The sequence below is a fragment of the Pseudophryne corroboree genome, unplaced genomic scaffold (genome assembly GCF_028390025.1).
Source record: "Pseudophryne corroboree isolate aPseCor3 unplaced genomic scaffold, aPseCor3.hap2 scaffold_294, whole genome shotgun sequence".
NCBI classification, from domain to species: Eukaryota; Metazoa; Chordata; class Amphibia; order Anura; family Myobatrachidae; genus Pseudophryne; species Pseudophryne corroboree.
The window spans coordinates 267,625-280,904 of NW_026969607.1; the positions used below are offsets into that span (position 1 = coordinate 267,625).

Here is a 13,280-nt window from a genome sequence, read left to right on the forward strand (position 1 = left end):
ACCCCCTGTCAAGTGAAGGAGATCCAACTGAGGCAGCACAAGGGAACTCTCGAAAGAAGAACAAGGCTAGAGGAAGATCTGAGACAAAGAAATCTGACTTTTACCAGAGCTGACCAGAGGAAAGCACAAACACAGTCCCCCACTACCACAAATAATGCAGTCGAGTTTCCCACATTTGGGGAAATCACAGGGGTCAGCATACCCAGAGTGCAATGAATGAACCTCACCCTGGGAGAACAATCTTCATGACCATGGTATCTCCTATGCAAAATAAGTATGATTTGGGATAGGGCTGGGGAGGGCCGCTGCTTAGGCACATCTCTGTCAAGTAAAGGAGATTCAACTGAGGCAGCACAAGGGAACTCTCATCTGGGGACAACAACTGCAGGGAGAACACATATTTTCAGATGAACATGGGAGGGCAGAAGGCTGCCTAATACTTAAGCACCCCCAAACAACAAACCAAATGCAACTACTAGTGTAAGCATTCCTGGGGGAAGGCCTGCAGCAGACGGATTTGCATATGGTGATGTCATCCAAGCAGTGGGTCAAAGTTGGCTTCAACCCTCGTCTGCATATGAAAATAAAAAAGGGGTGTGCAGGGCATGGCGGCCTTTTGCGGCGCTTGGATGACCCCTAGTTCGCATTAAACACCTCCACCCTCCTTCGGTGTGGGGCTCATGTTGGCTATGCCCCAGCCCCTGAAGCATTCAAGCTGATTTCTTGCAGCAGCTGGGCACTGTAACAGCTCCAGAGCTGCTCTGTAAAGCAAGTAAAAGGGTGTGGGCCCTGCAGCACTACCTGTAGTTTGCATTGTGCGTTGGAAGGCACAAAGTAAGCAGACGGGGAAGTCAGGATAGTGCACAAGGGCATAGAAGGGAGCGGCTCAAGAAAAGAGAAGTGGAAACAGACAGCAAACTAGGCTGGAGAGAGACCTGAGACAAAGAGATCTGAATTATACGAGAGCCGACCAGAGGAAACACAAATTATGTAATCAAGTGTCCCACATTTGGGGAAATCGTAGGAGCAGCACACCCAGAGTGCATTGGGTGAGCCTTGCCCTGGGAGAAGCACCTTCCTGATCATAGTATCTCACCTGGCAGGTAAGTAGGAGTTGGGCTAGAGCTGGGGAGGGTCGCTGTACGGGCACCCCCCTGTCAAGTGAAGGAGATCCAACTGAGGCAGCACAAGGAAACTCTCGAAAAAAGAACAAGGCTAGATGAAGATCTGAGACATAGAAATCTGACTTTTACCAGAGCTGACCAGAGGAAAGCACAAACACAGTCCCCCACTACAACAAATAATGCAGTCGAGTTTCCCACATTTGGGGAAATCACAGGGGTCAGCATACCCAGAATGCAATGAATGAACCTCACCCTGGGAGAACAATCTTCATGATAATGGTATCTCCTATGCAAAATAAGTATGATTTGGGATAGGGCTGGGGAGGGCCGCTGCTCAGGCACATCTCTGTCAAGTAAAGGAGATTCAACTGAGGCAGCACAAGGGAACTCTCATCTGGGGACAACAACTGCAGGGAGAACACATATTTTCAGATGAAAATGGGAGAGCAGAAGGCTGCCTAATACTGAAGCACCCCCAAACAACAAACCAAATGCAACAACTAGTACAAGCATTCCTGGGAAAAGGTCTGCAGAAGACGGATTTGCATACGGTGATGTCATCCAAGCAGTGGGCCAAAGTTGGCTGGAACCCTCATCTGCATATGAAAAGAGAAAAGGGGTATGCAGGGCATGGCGGCCTTTTGCGGTGCTTGGATGACCCTTAGTTTGCATTAAACACCTCCACCCTCCGTCGGTGTGGGGCTCATGTTGGCTATGCCCCAGCCCCTGAAGCATTCAAGCTGATTTCTTGCAGCAGCTTGAATGCTTCAGGGGCTGGGGCATAGCCAACATGAGCCCCACACCGACGGAGGGTGGAGGTGTTTAATGCAAACTAAGGGTCATCCAAGCACCGCAAAAGGCCGCCATGCCCTGCATACCCCTTTTCTCTTTTCATATGCAGATGAGGGTTCCAGCCAACTTTGGCCCACTGCTTGGATGACATCACCGTATGCAAATCCGTCTTCTGCAGACCTTTTCCCAGGAATGCTTGTACTAGTTGTTGCATTTGGTTTGTTGTTTGGGGGTGCTTCAGTATTAGGCAGCCTTCTGCTCTCCCATTTTCATCTGAAAATATGTGTTCTCCCTGCAGTTGTTGTCCCCAGATGAGAGTTCCCTTGTGCTGCCTTAGTTGAATCTCCTTTACTTGACAGAGATGTGCCTGAGCAGCGGCCCTCCCCAGCCCTATCCCAAATCATACTTATTTTGCATAGGAGATACCATTATCATGAAGATTGTTCTCCCAGGGTGAGGTTCATTCATTGCATTCTGGGTATGCTGACCCCTGTGATTTCCCCAAATGTGGGAAACTCGACTGCATTATTTGTTGTAGTGGGGGACTGTGTTTGTGCTTTCCTCTGGTCAGCTCTGGTAAAAGTCAGATTTCTATGTCTCAGATCTTCATCTAGCCTTGTTCTTTTTTCGAGAGTTTCCTTGTGCTGCCTCAGTTGGATCTCCTTCACTTGACAGGGGGGTGCCCGTACAGCGACCCTCCCCAGCTCTAGGCCAACTCCTACTTACCTGCCAGGTGAGATACTATGATCAGGAAGGTGCTTCTCCCAGGGCAAGGCTCACCCAATGCACTCTGGGTGTGCTGCTCCTACGATTTCCCCAAATGTGGGACACTTGATTACATAATTTGTGTTTCCTCTGGTCGGCTCTCGTATAATTCAGATCTCTTTGTCTCAGGTCTCTCTCCAGCCTAGTTTGCTGTCTGTTTCCACTTCTCTTTTCTTGAGCCGCTCCCTTCTATGCCCTTGTGCACTATCCTGACTTCCCCGTCTGCTTACTTTGTGCCTTCCAACGCACAATGCAAACTACAGGTAGTGCTGCAGGGCCCACACCCTTTTACTTGCTTTACAGAGCAGCTCTGGAGCTGTTACAGTGCCCAGCTGCTGCAAGAAATCAGCTTGAATGCTTCAGGGGCTGGGGCATAGCCAACATGAGCCCCACACCGAAGGAGGGTGGAGGTGTTTAATGCGAACTAGGGGTCATCCAAGCGCCGCAAAAGGCCGCCATGCCCTGCACACCCCTTTTTTATTTTCATATGCAGACGAGGGTTGAAGCCAACTTTGACCCACTGCTTGGATGACATCACCATATGCAAATCCGTCTGCTGCAGGCCTTCCCCCAGGAATGCTTACACTAGTAGTTGCATTTGGTTTGTTGTTTGGGGGTGCTTAAGTATTAGGCAGCCTTCTGCCCTCCCATGTTCATCTGAAAATATGTGTTCTCCCTGCAGTTGTTGTCCCCAGATGAGAGTTCCCTTGTGCTGCCTCAGTTGAATCTCCTTTACTTGACAGAGATGTGCCTAAGCAGCGGCCCTCCCCAGCCCTATCCCAAATCATACTTATTTTGCATAGGAGATACCATGGTCATGAAGATTGTTCTCCCAGGGTGAGGTTCATTCATTGCACTCTGGGTATGCTGACCCCTGTGATTTCCCCAAATGTGGGAAACTCGACTGCATTATTTGTGGTAGTGGGGGACTGTGTTTGTGCTTTCCTCTGGTCAGCTCTGGTAAAAGTCAGATTTCTTTGTCTCAGATCTTCCTCTAGCCTTGTTCTTCTTTCGAGAGTTCCCTTGTGCTGCCTCAGTTGGATCTCCTTCACTTGACAGGGGGTGCCCGAGCAGCAATCCTCCACAGCTCTAGCCCAACTCCTACTTACCAGCCAGGTGAGATACTATGATCTTCACTGTTAGGGCAATCAGGATGTGGAATTCCCTGCCAGGGAAGGTGGTAATGGCGGACTCTGTAATTGGATTTAAAAATGGAATGGATACATTTCTAAATGAAAAAGCTATCCAAGGTTATAATACTTAAAATATCAACATGGTTAATCCGGGGGTAACATGAGTTATAGTAGCTAACTAGTCATAAAACATTATTCAGCAAGTATGTAGAATCATCACAACTTAAAACAGGTTGAACACGATGGGCAATTTGCCTCTATTCAACCTCAAAAACTATGTTACTATATGTTACTATATTACTATGTTACTGTAGTATACAGAACACCACAATGTAATGAGCAGTGATAGTGAGCACTGATTAGGATACTAGAACTGACACTGAGCAGCAAGATGCAGCACTGGACTATTAGTAATGTACTGTAGTATGCTGAGCACCACAATGCAGCACAAGACAATGAGCAGTGATACTGAGCACTGATGAGGATACTACTGAGAACTGACACTGAGCAGGAGAGACACACTACTAGTATTACTGAGCAGCAATAAGTAACCACTGATACTGAGCACTGATATTGAGATTTCCACTGAGAGAACATAGCCACGTCCTCTCCGCTCTCTCTTCAATGCACGAGTAAAAATGGCGGCAACGCGCAGCTCTTTATATGGAATCCGAATCTCGCGAGAATCCGACAGCGGGATGATGACATTTTCCCTTGTTCAGGTTTTCCGAGTCAGGCGGGAACAACCGAGCCTGCCTCGGACCAGTGTAAACCACGTGGAGTTCGTCTGGAATTCGGTTCTCGGAGAACCGAACCCGCTCCTCTATATATACTATATTACTATGTTACTGTAGTATACAGAACACCACAATGCAATGAGCAGTGATAGTGAGCACTGATGAGGATACTAGAACTGACACTGAGCAGCAAGATGCAGCACTGGACTATTAGTAATGTACTGTAGTATGCTGAGCACCACAATGCAGCACAAGACAATGAGCAGTGATACTGAGCACTGATGAGGATACTACTGAGAACTGACACTGAGCAGGAGAGACACACTACTAGTATTACTGAGCAGCAATAAGTAACCACTGATACTGAGCACTGATATTGAGATTTCCACTGAGAGAACATAGCCACGTCCTCTCCGCTCTCTCTTCAATGCACGAGTAAAAATGGCAGCAACGCGCAGCTCTTTATATGGAATCCGAATCTCGCGAGAATCTGACAGCGGGATGATGACATTTTCCCTTGTTCAGGTTTTCCAAGTCAGGCGGGAACAACCGAGCCTGCCTCGGACCAGTGTAAACCACGTGGAGTTCGTGGGGAATTCGGTTCTCGGAGAACCGAACCCGCTCCTCTCTACCTTATACCCATCAATTTTTTTTATTTTCAATCTAAGCCCCTGCAGTTTTCTGTAAGCATCTGCTTCGCTATGATGATCAACAAGTCACAAGGGCAAACACTCAGGGCTTGAGGCGTAGATCTTAGGACCAGCTGCTACAAGCATGGCAGAGGTGTCACTATCACTGGTGACACCCAGAGAGGTGGCGAGGGAGATTGTAATGCAGTGCGCGCAGATAAACAGCGCAATGGTAAAAAGGAGGCATGGTTTCATAGGTAGGGGCGTGGCCTGGTGGCCTGAATCTACATTTTGTTGCTCCGGGTGTCCCGGGGGTTGGGGGCTGCACCCGGGGACTAGTGTGTGAGCGGTGCTGGCTCCTGCACAGTGACAGGGCATGGCCACCCAGCATGACGCCTCCCTTCTTGACCATGCTGTAATTGTAGTCGCACTGCAGTTCAGCGTGATCATAAAAAATAGTGTAGGCTCCTGCTGGTGCAGACTGTAGAGAAAAGCTGCTGTGACCACGCCCCCTGTGTCTCCTCCGTTGCAGACCCCATTTTGAAGCCTTGCCCCCGGACTAAGAGAAAAGAATGCCCTTGCGCACTATCCTGACTTCTCCTCCCGTCTGCTTAATTTGTGCCTTCCAACGCACAATGCGAACAACAGGTGGTGCTGCAGGGCCCACACCCTTCTACTTGCCTTACAGAACAGCTCTGGAGCTGTTACAGTGCCCAGCTGCTGCAAGAAATCAGCTTGAATGCATCAGGGGATGGGGCATGGCCAACATGAGCCCCACACCAAAGGAGGGTGGGGGTGTTTAATGCGAACTAGGGGTCATCCAAGCACTGCAAAAGGCCGCCATGCCCTGCATGCCCCTTTTCTCTTTTCATATGCAGATGAGGGTTCCAGTCAACTTTGGCCCACTGCTTGGATAACATCACCGTATGCAAATCCGTCTGCTGCAGACCTTCCCCCAGGAGTGCTTGTACTAGTTGTTGCATATGGACCCTCATTCCGAGTCGTTCGCTCTGTAAATTTCATCGCATCGCAGTGAAATTCTGCTTAGTACGCATGCGCAATATTCGCACTGCGACTGCGCCAAGTAATTTTACAATGAAGAAAGTATTTTTACTCACGGCTTTTTCTTCGCTCCGGCGATCGTAATGTGATTGACAGGAAATGGGTGATACTGGGCGGAAACAGGCCGTTTTATGGGCGTGTGGGAAAAAACGCTACAGTTTCCGGAAAAAACGCAGGAGTGGCCGGAGAAACGGGGGAGTGTCTGGGCGAACTCTGGGAGTGTTTGTGACGTCAAACCAGGAACGACAAGCACTGAACTGATCGCAGATGCCGAGTAAGTCTGAAGCTACTCTGAAACTGCTAAGTAGTTTGTAATCGCAATATTGCGAATACATCGGTCGCAATTTTAAGAAGCTAAGATTCACTCCCAGTAGGCGGCGGCTTAGCGTGTGTAACTCTGCTAAAATCGCCTTGCGAGCGATCAACTCGGAATGAGGGCCATGGTTTGATATTTGATGGTGCTTCAGTATTAGGCAGCCTTCTGCCCTCCCATGTTCATCTGAAAAGATGTGGTCTCCCTGCAGTTGTTGTCCCCAGATGAGAGTTCCCTTGTGCTGCCTCAGTTGAATCTCCTTTACTTGACAGAGATGTGCCTGAGCAGCGGCCCTCACCAGCCCTATCCCAAATCATACTTATTTTGCATAGGAGATACCATGGTCATGAAGATTGTTCTCCCAGGGTGAGGTTCATTCATTGCATTCTGGGTATGCTGACCCCTGTGATTTTCCCAAATGTGGGAAACTCGACTGCATTATTTGTGGTAGTGGGGGACTGTGTTTGTGCTTTCCTCTGGTCAGCTCTGGTAAAAGTCAGATTTCTTTGTCTCAGAACTTCCTCTAGCCTTGTTCTTCTTTCGAGGGTTCCCTGGTGCTGCATCAGTTGGATCTCCTTCACTTCACAGGGGGGAACCCGAGCAGCGACCCTCCCCAGCTCTAGCCCAACTCCTACTTACCTGCCAGGTGAGATACTATGATCATGAAGGTGCTTCTCCCAGGGCAAGGCTCAACCATTGCACTCTTGGTGTGCTGCTCCTGCGATTTCCCCAAATGTGGGAAACTTGACTGCATAATTTGTGTTTCCCCTCGTCGGCTCTCGTATAATTCAGATCTCTTTGTCTCAGGTCTCTCTCCAGCCTAGTTTGCTGTCTGTTTCCACTTCTCTTTTCTTGAGCCGCTCCCTTCTATGCCCTTGCGCACTATCCTGACTTCTCCCGTCTGCTTACTTCGTGCCTTCCAACGCACAATGCGAACTACAGGTAGTGCTGCAGGGCCCACACCCTTTTACTTGCCTTACAGAGTAGCTCTGGAGCAGTTACAGTGCCCAGCTGCTGCAAGAAATCAGCTTGAATGCTTCAGGGGCTGGGGCATAGCCAACATGAGCCCCACACCGAAGGAGGGAGGAGGTGTGTAATGCAAACTAGGGGTCATCCAAGCGCTGCAAAAGGCCGCCATGCCCTGCACGCCCCTTTTCTCTTTTCATATGCAGACGAGGGTTGAAGCCAACTTTGACCCACTGCTTGGATGACATCACCATATGCAAATCCATCTGCTGCAGGCCTTCCCCCAGGAATGCTTGCACTAGTTGTTGCATTTGGTTTGTTGTTTGGGGGTGCTTCAGTATTAGGCAGCCTTCTGCCCTCACATGTTCATCTGAAAATATGTGTTCTCCCTGCAGTTGTTGTCCCCAGATGAGAGTTCCCTTGTGCTGCCTCAGTTGAATCTCCTTTACTTGACAGAGATGTGCCTGAGCAGCGGCCCTCCCCAGCCCTATCCCAAATTATACTTATTTTGCATAGGCGATACCATGGTCATGAAGATTGTTCTCCCAGGGTGAGGTTCATTCATTGCATTCTGGGTATGCTGACCCCTGTGATTTCCCCAAATGTGGGAAACTCGACTGCATTATTTGTGGTAGTGGGGGACTGTGTTTGTGCTTTCCTCTGGCCAGCTCTGGAAAAAGTCAGATTTCTTTGTCTCAGATCTTCCTCTAGCCTTGTTCTTCTTTCGAGAGTTCCCTTGTGCTGCCTCAGTTGGATCTCTTTCACTTGACAGGGGGGTGCCCGAACAGCGACCCTCCCCAGCTCTAGCCCAACTCCTACTTACCTGCCAGGTGAGATACTATGATCATGAAGGTGCTTCTCCCAGGGCAAGGCTCACCCATTGCACTCTGGGTGTGCTGCCCCTGCGATTTCCCCAAATGTGGGAAACTTGACTGCATAATTTGTGTTTCCCTTGGTCGGCTCTCGTATAATTCAGATCTCTTTGTCTCAGGTCTCTCTCCAGCCTAGTTTGCTGTCTGTTTCCACTTCTCTTTTCTTCAGCCGCTCCCTTCTATACCCTTGTGCACTATCCTGACTTCTCCTCCCGTCTGCTTACTTTGTGCCTTCCAATGCACAATGCAAACTACAGGTAGTGCTGCAGGGCCCACACCCTTTTACTTGCCTTACAGAGCAGCTCTGGAGCTGTTACAGTGCCCAGCTGCTGCAAGAAATCAGCTTGAATGCTTCAGGGGATGGGGCATGGCCAACATGAGCCCCACACCAAAGGAGGGTGGAGGTGTTTAATGCGAACTAGGGGTCATCCAAGCACCGCAAAAGGCCGCCATGCCCTGCACGCCCCTTTTCTCTTTTCATATGCAGATGAGGGTTGAAGCCAACTTTGACCCACTGCTTGGATGACATCACCGTATGCAAATCCGTCTTCTGCAGAACTTCCCCCAGGAATGCTTGCACTAGTTGTTGCATTTGGTTTGTTGTTTGGGGGTGCTTCAGTATTAGGCAGCCTTCTACCCTCCCATGTTCATCTGAAAATATGTGTTCTCCCTGCAGTTGTTGTCCCCAGATGAGAGTTCCCTTGTGCTGCCTCAGTTAAATCTCCTTTACTTGACAGAGATGTGCATGAGCAGCGGCCCTCCCCAGCCCTATTCCAAATCATACTTATTTTGCATAGGAGATACCATGGTCATGAAGATTTTTCTCCCAGGGTGAGGTTCATTCATTGCATTTTGGGTATGCTGACCCCTGTGATTTCCCCAAATGTGGGAAACTCAACTGCATTATTTGTGGTAGTGGGGGACTGTGTTTGTGCTTTCCTCTGGTCAGCTCTGGTAAAAGTCAGATTTCTTTGTCTCAGATTTTCCTCTAGCCTTGTTCTTCTTTCGAGAGTTCCCTTGTGCTGCCTTAGTTGGATCTCCTTCACTTTACAGGGGGGTACCCGAGCAGCGACCCTCCCCAGCTCTAGCCCAACTCCTACTTACCTGCCAGGTGAGATACTATGATCATGAAGGTGCTTCTCCCAGGGCAAGGCTCACCCATTGCACTCTGGGTGTGCTGCTCCTGCGATTTCCCCAAATGTGGGAAACTTGACTGTATAATTTGTGTTTCCCCTGGTCGGCTCTCGTATAATTCAGATCTCTTTGTCTCAGGTCTCTCTCCAGCCTAGTTTGCTGTCTGTTTCCACTTCTCTTTTCTTGAGCCGCTCCCTTCTATGCCCTTGCGCACTATCCTGACTTCTCCTCTTGTCTGCTTACTTTGTGCCTTCCAACGCACAATGCGAACTACAGGTAGTGCTGCAGGGCCCACACCCTTTTACTTGCCTTACAGAGCAGCTCTGGAGCTGTTACAGTGCCCAGCTGCTGCAAGAAATCAGCTTGAATGCTTCAGGGGCTGGGGCATAGCCAACATGAGCCCCACACCAAAGGAGGGTGGAGGTGTTTAATGCAAACTAGGGGTCAGCCAAGCGCCGCAAAAGGCCACCATGCCCTGCACGCCCCTTTTCTCTTTTCATATGCAGACGAGGGTTGAAGCCAACTTTGACCCACTGCTTGGATGACATCACCATATGCAAATCCATCTGCGGCAGGCCTTCCCCCAGGAATGCTTGCACTAGTTGTTGCATTTGGTTTGTTGTTTGGGGGTGCTTCAGTATTAGGCAGTCTTCTGCCCTCCCATGTTCATCTGAAAATATATGTTCTCCCTGCAGTTGTTGTCCCAAGATGAGAGTTCCCTTGTGCTGCCTCAGTTGAATCTCCTTTACTTGACAGAGATGTGCATGAGCAGCGGCCCTCCCCAGCCCTATTCCAAATCATACTTATTTTGCATAGGAGATACCATGGTCATGAAGATTTTTCTCCCAGGGTGAGGTTCATTCATTGCATTTTGGGTATGCTTACGCCTGTGATTTCCCCAAATGTGGGAAACTTGACTGCATTATTTGTGGTAGTGGGAGACTGTGTTTGTGCTTTCCTCTGGTCAGCTCTGGTAAAAGTCAGATTTCTTTGTCTCAGATCTTCCTCTAGCCTTGTTCTTCTTTCGAGAGTTCCCTGGTGCTGCCTCAGTTGGATCTCCTTCACTTCACAGGGGGGAACCCGAGCAGCGACCCTCCCCAGCTCTAGCCCAACTCCTACTTACCTGCCAGGTGAGATACTATGATCATGAAGGTGCTTCTCCCAGGGCAAGGCTCACCCATTGCACTCTGGGTGTGCTGCCCCTGCGATTTCCCCAAATGTGGGAAACTTGACTGCATAATTTGTGTTTCCCCTGGTCGGCTCTCGTATAATTCAGATCTCTTTGTCTCAGGTCTCTCTCCAGCCTAGTTTGCTGTCTGTTTCCACTTCTCTTTTCTTCAGCCGCTCCCTTCTATACCCTTGTGCACTATCCTGACTTCTCCTCCCGTCTGCTTACTTTGTGCCTTCCAATGCACAATGCAAACTACAGGTAGTGCTGCAGGGCCCACACCATTTTACTTGCCTTACAGAGCAGCTCTGGAGCTGTTACAGTGCCCAGCTGCTGCAAGAAATCTGCTTGAATGCTTCAGGGGATGGGGCATGGCCAACATGAGCCCCACACCAAAGGAGGGTGGAGGTGTTTAATGCGAACTAGGGGTCATCCAAGCACCGCAAAAGGCCGCCATGCCCTGCACGCCCCTTTTCTCTTTTCATATGCAGATGAGGGTTGAAGCCAACTTTGACCCACTGCTTGGATGACATCACCGTATGCAAATCCGTCTTCTGCAGAACTTCCCCCAGGAATGCTTGCACTAGTTGTTGCATTTGGTTTGTTGTTTGGGGGTGCTTCAGTATTAGGCAGCCTTCTGCCCTCCCATGTTCATCTGAAAATATGTGTTCTCCCTGCAGTTGTTGTCCCCAGATGAGAGTTCCCTTGTGCTGCCTCAGTTGAATCTCCTTTACTTGACAGAGATGTGCATGAGCAGCGGCCCTCCCCAGCCCTATTCCAAATCATACTTATTTTGCATAGGAGATACCATGGTCATGAAGATTGTTCTCCCAGGGTGAGGTTCATTCATTGCATTTTGGGTATGCTGACCCCTGTGATTTCCCCAAATGTGGGAAACTCAACTGCATTATTTGTGGTAGTGGGGGACTGTGTTTGTGCTTTCCTCTGGTCAGCTCTGGTAAAAGTCAGATTTCTTTGTCTCAGATTTTTCTCTTGCCTTGTTCTTCTTTCGAGAGTTCCCTTGTGCTGCCTCAGTTGGATCTCCTTCACTTTACAGGGGGGTACCCGAGCAGCGACCCTCCCCAGCTCTAGCCCAACTCCTACTTACCTGCCAGGTGAGATACTATGATCATGAAGGTGCTTCTCCCAGGGCAAGGCTCACCCATTGCACTCTGGGTGTGCTGCTCCTGCGATTTCCCCAAATGTGGGAAACTTGACTGCATAATTTGTGTTTCCCCTGGTCGGCTCTCGTATAATTCAGATCTCTTTGTCTCAGGTCTCTCTCCAGCCTAGTTTGCTGTCTGTTTCCACTTCTCTTTTCTTGAGCCGCTCCCTTCTATGCCCTTGCGCACTATCCTGACTTCTCCTCCTGTCTGCTTACTTTGTGCCTTCCAACGCACAATGTGAACTACAGGTAGTGCTGCAGGGCCCACACCCTTTTACTTGCCTTACAGAGCAGCTCTGGAGCTGTTCCAGTGCCCAGCTGCTGCAAGAAATCAGCTTGAATGCTTCAGGGGCTGGGGCATAGCCAACATGAGCCCCACACCAAAGGAGGGTGGACGTGTTTAATGCAAACTAGGGGTCAGCCAAGCGCCGCAAAAGGCCACCATGCCCTGCACGCCCCTTTTCTCTTTTCATATGCAGACGAGGGTTGAAGCCAACTTTGACCCACTGCTTGGATGACATCACCATATGCAAATCCATCTGCGGCAGGCCTTCCCCCAGGAATGCTTGCACTAGTTGTTGCATTTGGTTTGGTGTTTGGGGGTGCTTCAGTATTAGGCAGCCTTCTGCCCTCCCATGTTCATCTGAAAATATATGTTCTCCCTGCAGTTGTTGTCCCCAGATGAGAGTTCCCTTTTGCTGCCTCAGTTGAATCTCCTTTACTTGACAGAGATGTGCATGAGCAGCGGCCCTCCCCAGCCCTATTCCAAATCATACTTATTTTGCATAGGAGATACCATGGTCATGAAGATTTTTCTCCCAGGGTGAGGTTCATTCATTGCATTTTGGGTATGCTGACCCCTGTGATTTCCCCAAATGTGGGAAACTTGACTGCATTATTTGTGGTAGTGGGAGACTGTGTTTGTGCTTTCCTCTGGTCAGCTCTGGTAAAAGTCAGATTTCTTTGTCTCAGATTTTCCTTTAGCCTTGTTCTTCTTTCGAGAGTTCCCTTGTGCTGCCTCAGTTGGATCTCCTTCACTTTACAGGGGGGTACCCGAGCAGCGACCCTCCCCAGCTCTAGCCCAACTCCTACTTACCTGCCAGGTGAGATACTATGATCATGAAGGTGCTTCTCCCAGGGAAAGGCTCACCAATTGTACTCTGGGTGTGCTGCTCCTGCGATTTCCCCAAATGTGGGAAACTTGACTGCATAATTTGTGTTTCCCCTGGTCGGCTCTCGTATAATTCAGATCTCTTTGTCTCAGGTCTCTCTCCAGCCTAGTTTGCTGTCTGTTTCCACTTCTCTTTTCTTCAGCCGCTCCCTTCTATACCCTTGTGCACTATCCTGACTTCTCCTCCCGTCTGCTTACTTTGTGCCTTCCAATGCACAATGCAAACTACAGGTAGTGCTGCAGGGCCCA

The 13,280-nt window shown here is 49.4% G+C and overlaps 17 non-coding genes and 1 pseudogene across 17 annotated transcripts; 15 read left to right on the forward strand and 3 right to left on the reverse strand.

The window, feature by feature from the left end:
• Positions 1–114: 114 nt before the first annotated feature.
• On the reverse strand, positions 115–278 carry LOC135015300 (U1 spliceosomal RNA). The gene has a single exon (XR_010213621.1). It is a non-coding gene; the product is annotated as a U1 spliceosomal RNA (small nuclear RNA).
• A 670-nt stretch (positions 279–948) lies between these two features.
• On the reverse strand, positions 949–1,111 carry LOC135015406 (U1 spliceosomal RNA). Its single transcript, XR_010213672.1, has one exon. It is a non-coding gene; the product is annotated as a U1 spliceosomal RNA (small nuclear RNA).
• Positions 1,112–1,263: 152 nt separating this feature from the next.
• Positions 1,264–1,427, reverse strand: LOC135015032 (U1 spliceosomal RNA). Its single transcript, XR_010213381.1, has one exon. It is a non-coding gene; the product is annotated as a U1 spliceosomal RNA (small nuclear RNA).
• An 891-nt stretch (positions 1,428–2,318) lies between these two features.
• On the forward strand, positions 2,319–2,482 carry LOC135015033 (U1 spliceosomal RNA). Its single transcript, XR_010213382.1, has one exon. It is a non-coding gene; the product is annotated as a U1 spliceosomal RNA (small nuclear RNA).
• A 152-nt stretch (positions 2,483–2,634) lies between these two features.
• LOC135015407 (U1 spliceosomal RNA) lies at positions 2,635–2,797 on the forward strand. The gene has a single exon (XR_010213673.1). It is a non-coding gene; the product is annotated as a U1 spliceosomal RNA (small nuclear RNA).
• Positions 2,798–3,467: 670 nt separating this feature from the next.
• On the forward strand, positions 3,468–3,631 carry LOC135015416 (U1 spliceosomal RNA). The gene has a single exon (XR_010213679.1). It is a non-coding gene; the product is annotated as a U1 spliceosomal RNA (small nuclear RNA).
• A 3,239-nt stretch (positions 3,632–6,870) lies between these two features.
• Positions 6,871–7,034, forward strand: LOC135015201 (U1 spliceosomal RNA). Its single transcript, XR_010213548.1, has one exon. It is a non-coding gene; the product is annotated as a U1 spliceosomal RNA (small nuclear RNA).
• Positions 7,035–7,186: 152 nt separating this feature from the next.
• LOC135015402 (U1 spliceosomal RNA) lies at positions 7,187–7,322 on the forward strand (annotated as a pseudogene).
• Positions 7,323–8,020: 698 nt separating this feature from the next.
• Positions 8,021–8,184, forward strand: LOC135015044 (U1 spliceosomal RNA). Its single transcript, XR_010213394.1, has one exon. It is a non-coding gene; the product is annotated as a U1 spliceosomal RNA (small nuclear RNA).
• A 152-nt stretch (positions 8,185–8,336) lies between these two features.
• On the forward strand, positions 8,337–8,499 carry LOC135015218 (U1 spliceosomal RNA). Its single transcript, XR_010213564.1, has one exon. It is a non-coding gene; the product is annotated as a U1 spliceosomal RNA (small nuclear RNA).
• Positions 8,500–9,173: 674 nt separating this feature from the next.
• LOC135015364 (U1 spliceosomal RNA) lies at positions 9,174–9,337 on the forward strand. Its single transcript, XR_010213653.1, has one exon. It is a non-coding gene; the product is annotated as a U1 spliceosomal RNA (small nuclear RNA).
• Positions 9,338–9,489: 152 nt separating this feature from the next.
• Positions 9,490–9,652, forward strand: LOC135015194 (U1 spliceosomal RNA). Its single transcript, XR_010213541.1, has one exon. It is a non-coding gene; the product is annotated as a U1 spliceosomal RNA (small nuclear RNA).
• A 674-nt stretch (positions 9,653–10,326) lies between these two features.
• LOC135015144 (U1 spliceosomal RNA) lies at positions 10,327–10,490 on the forward strand. Its single transcript, XR_010213493.1, has one exon. It is a non-coding gene; the product is annotated as a U1 spliceosomal RNA (small nuclear RNA).
• A 152-nt stretch (positions 10,491–10,642) lies between these two features.
• LOC135015168 (U1 spliceosomal RNA) lies at positions 10,643–10,805 on the forward strand. The gene has a single exon (XR_010213516.1). It is a non-coding gene; the product is annotated as a U1 spliceosomal RNA (small nuclear RNA).
• A 674-nt stretch (positions 10,806–11,479) lies between these two features.
• Positions 11,480–11,643, forward strand: LOC135015028 (U1 spliceosomal RNA). Its single transcript, XR_010213377.1, has one exon. It is a non-coding gene; the product is annotated as a U1 spliceosomal RNA (small nuclear RNA).
• Positions 11,644–11,795: 152 nt separating this feature from the next.
• LOC135015208 (U1 spliceosomal RNA) lies at positions 11,796–11,958 on the forward strand. The gene has a single exon (XR_010213554.1). It is a non-coding gene; the product is annotated as a U1 spliceosomal RNA (small nuclear RNA).
• Positions 11,959–12,632: 674 nt separating this feature from the next.
• LOC135015114 (U1 spliceosomal RNA) lies at positions 12,633–12,796 on the forward strand. Its single transcript, XR_010213463.1, has one exon. It is a non-coding gene; the product is annotated as a U1 spliceosomal RNA (small nuclear RNA).
• Positions 12,797–12,948: 152 nt separating this feature from the next.
• LOC135015389 (U1 spliceosomal RNA) lies at positions 12,949–13,111 on the forward strand. The gene has a single exon (XR_010213663.1). It is a non-coding gene; the product is annotated as a U1 spliceosomal RNA (small nuclear RNA).
• Positions 13,112–13,280: the final 169 nt, after the last annotated feature.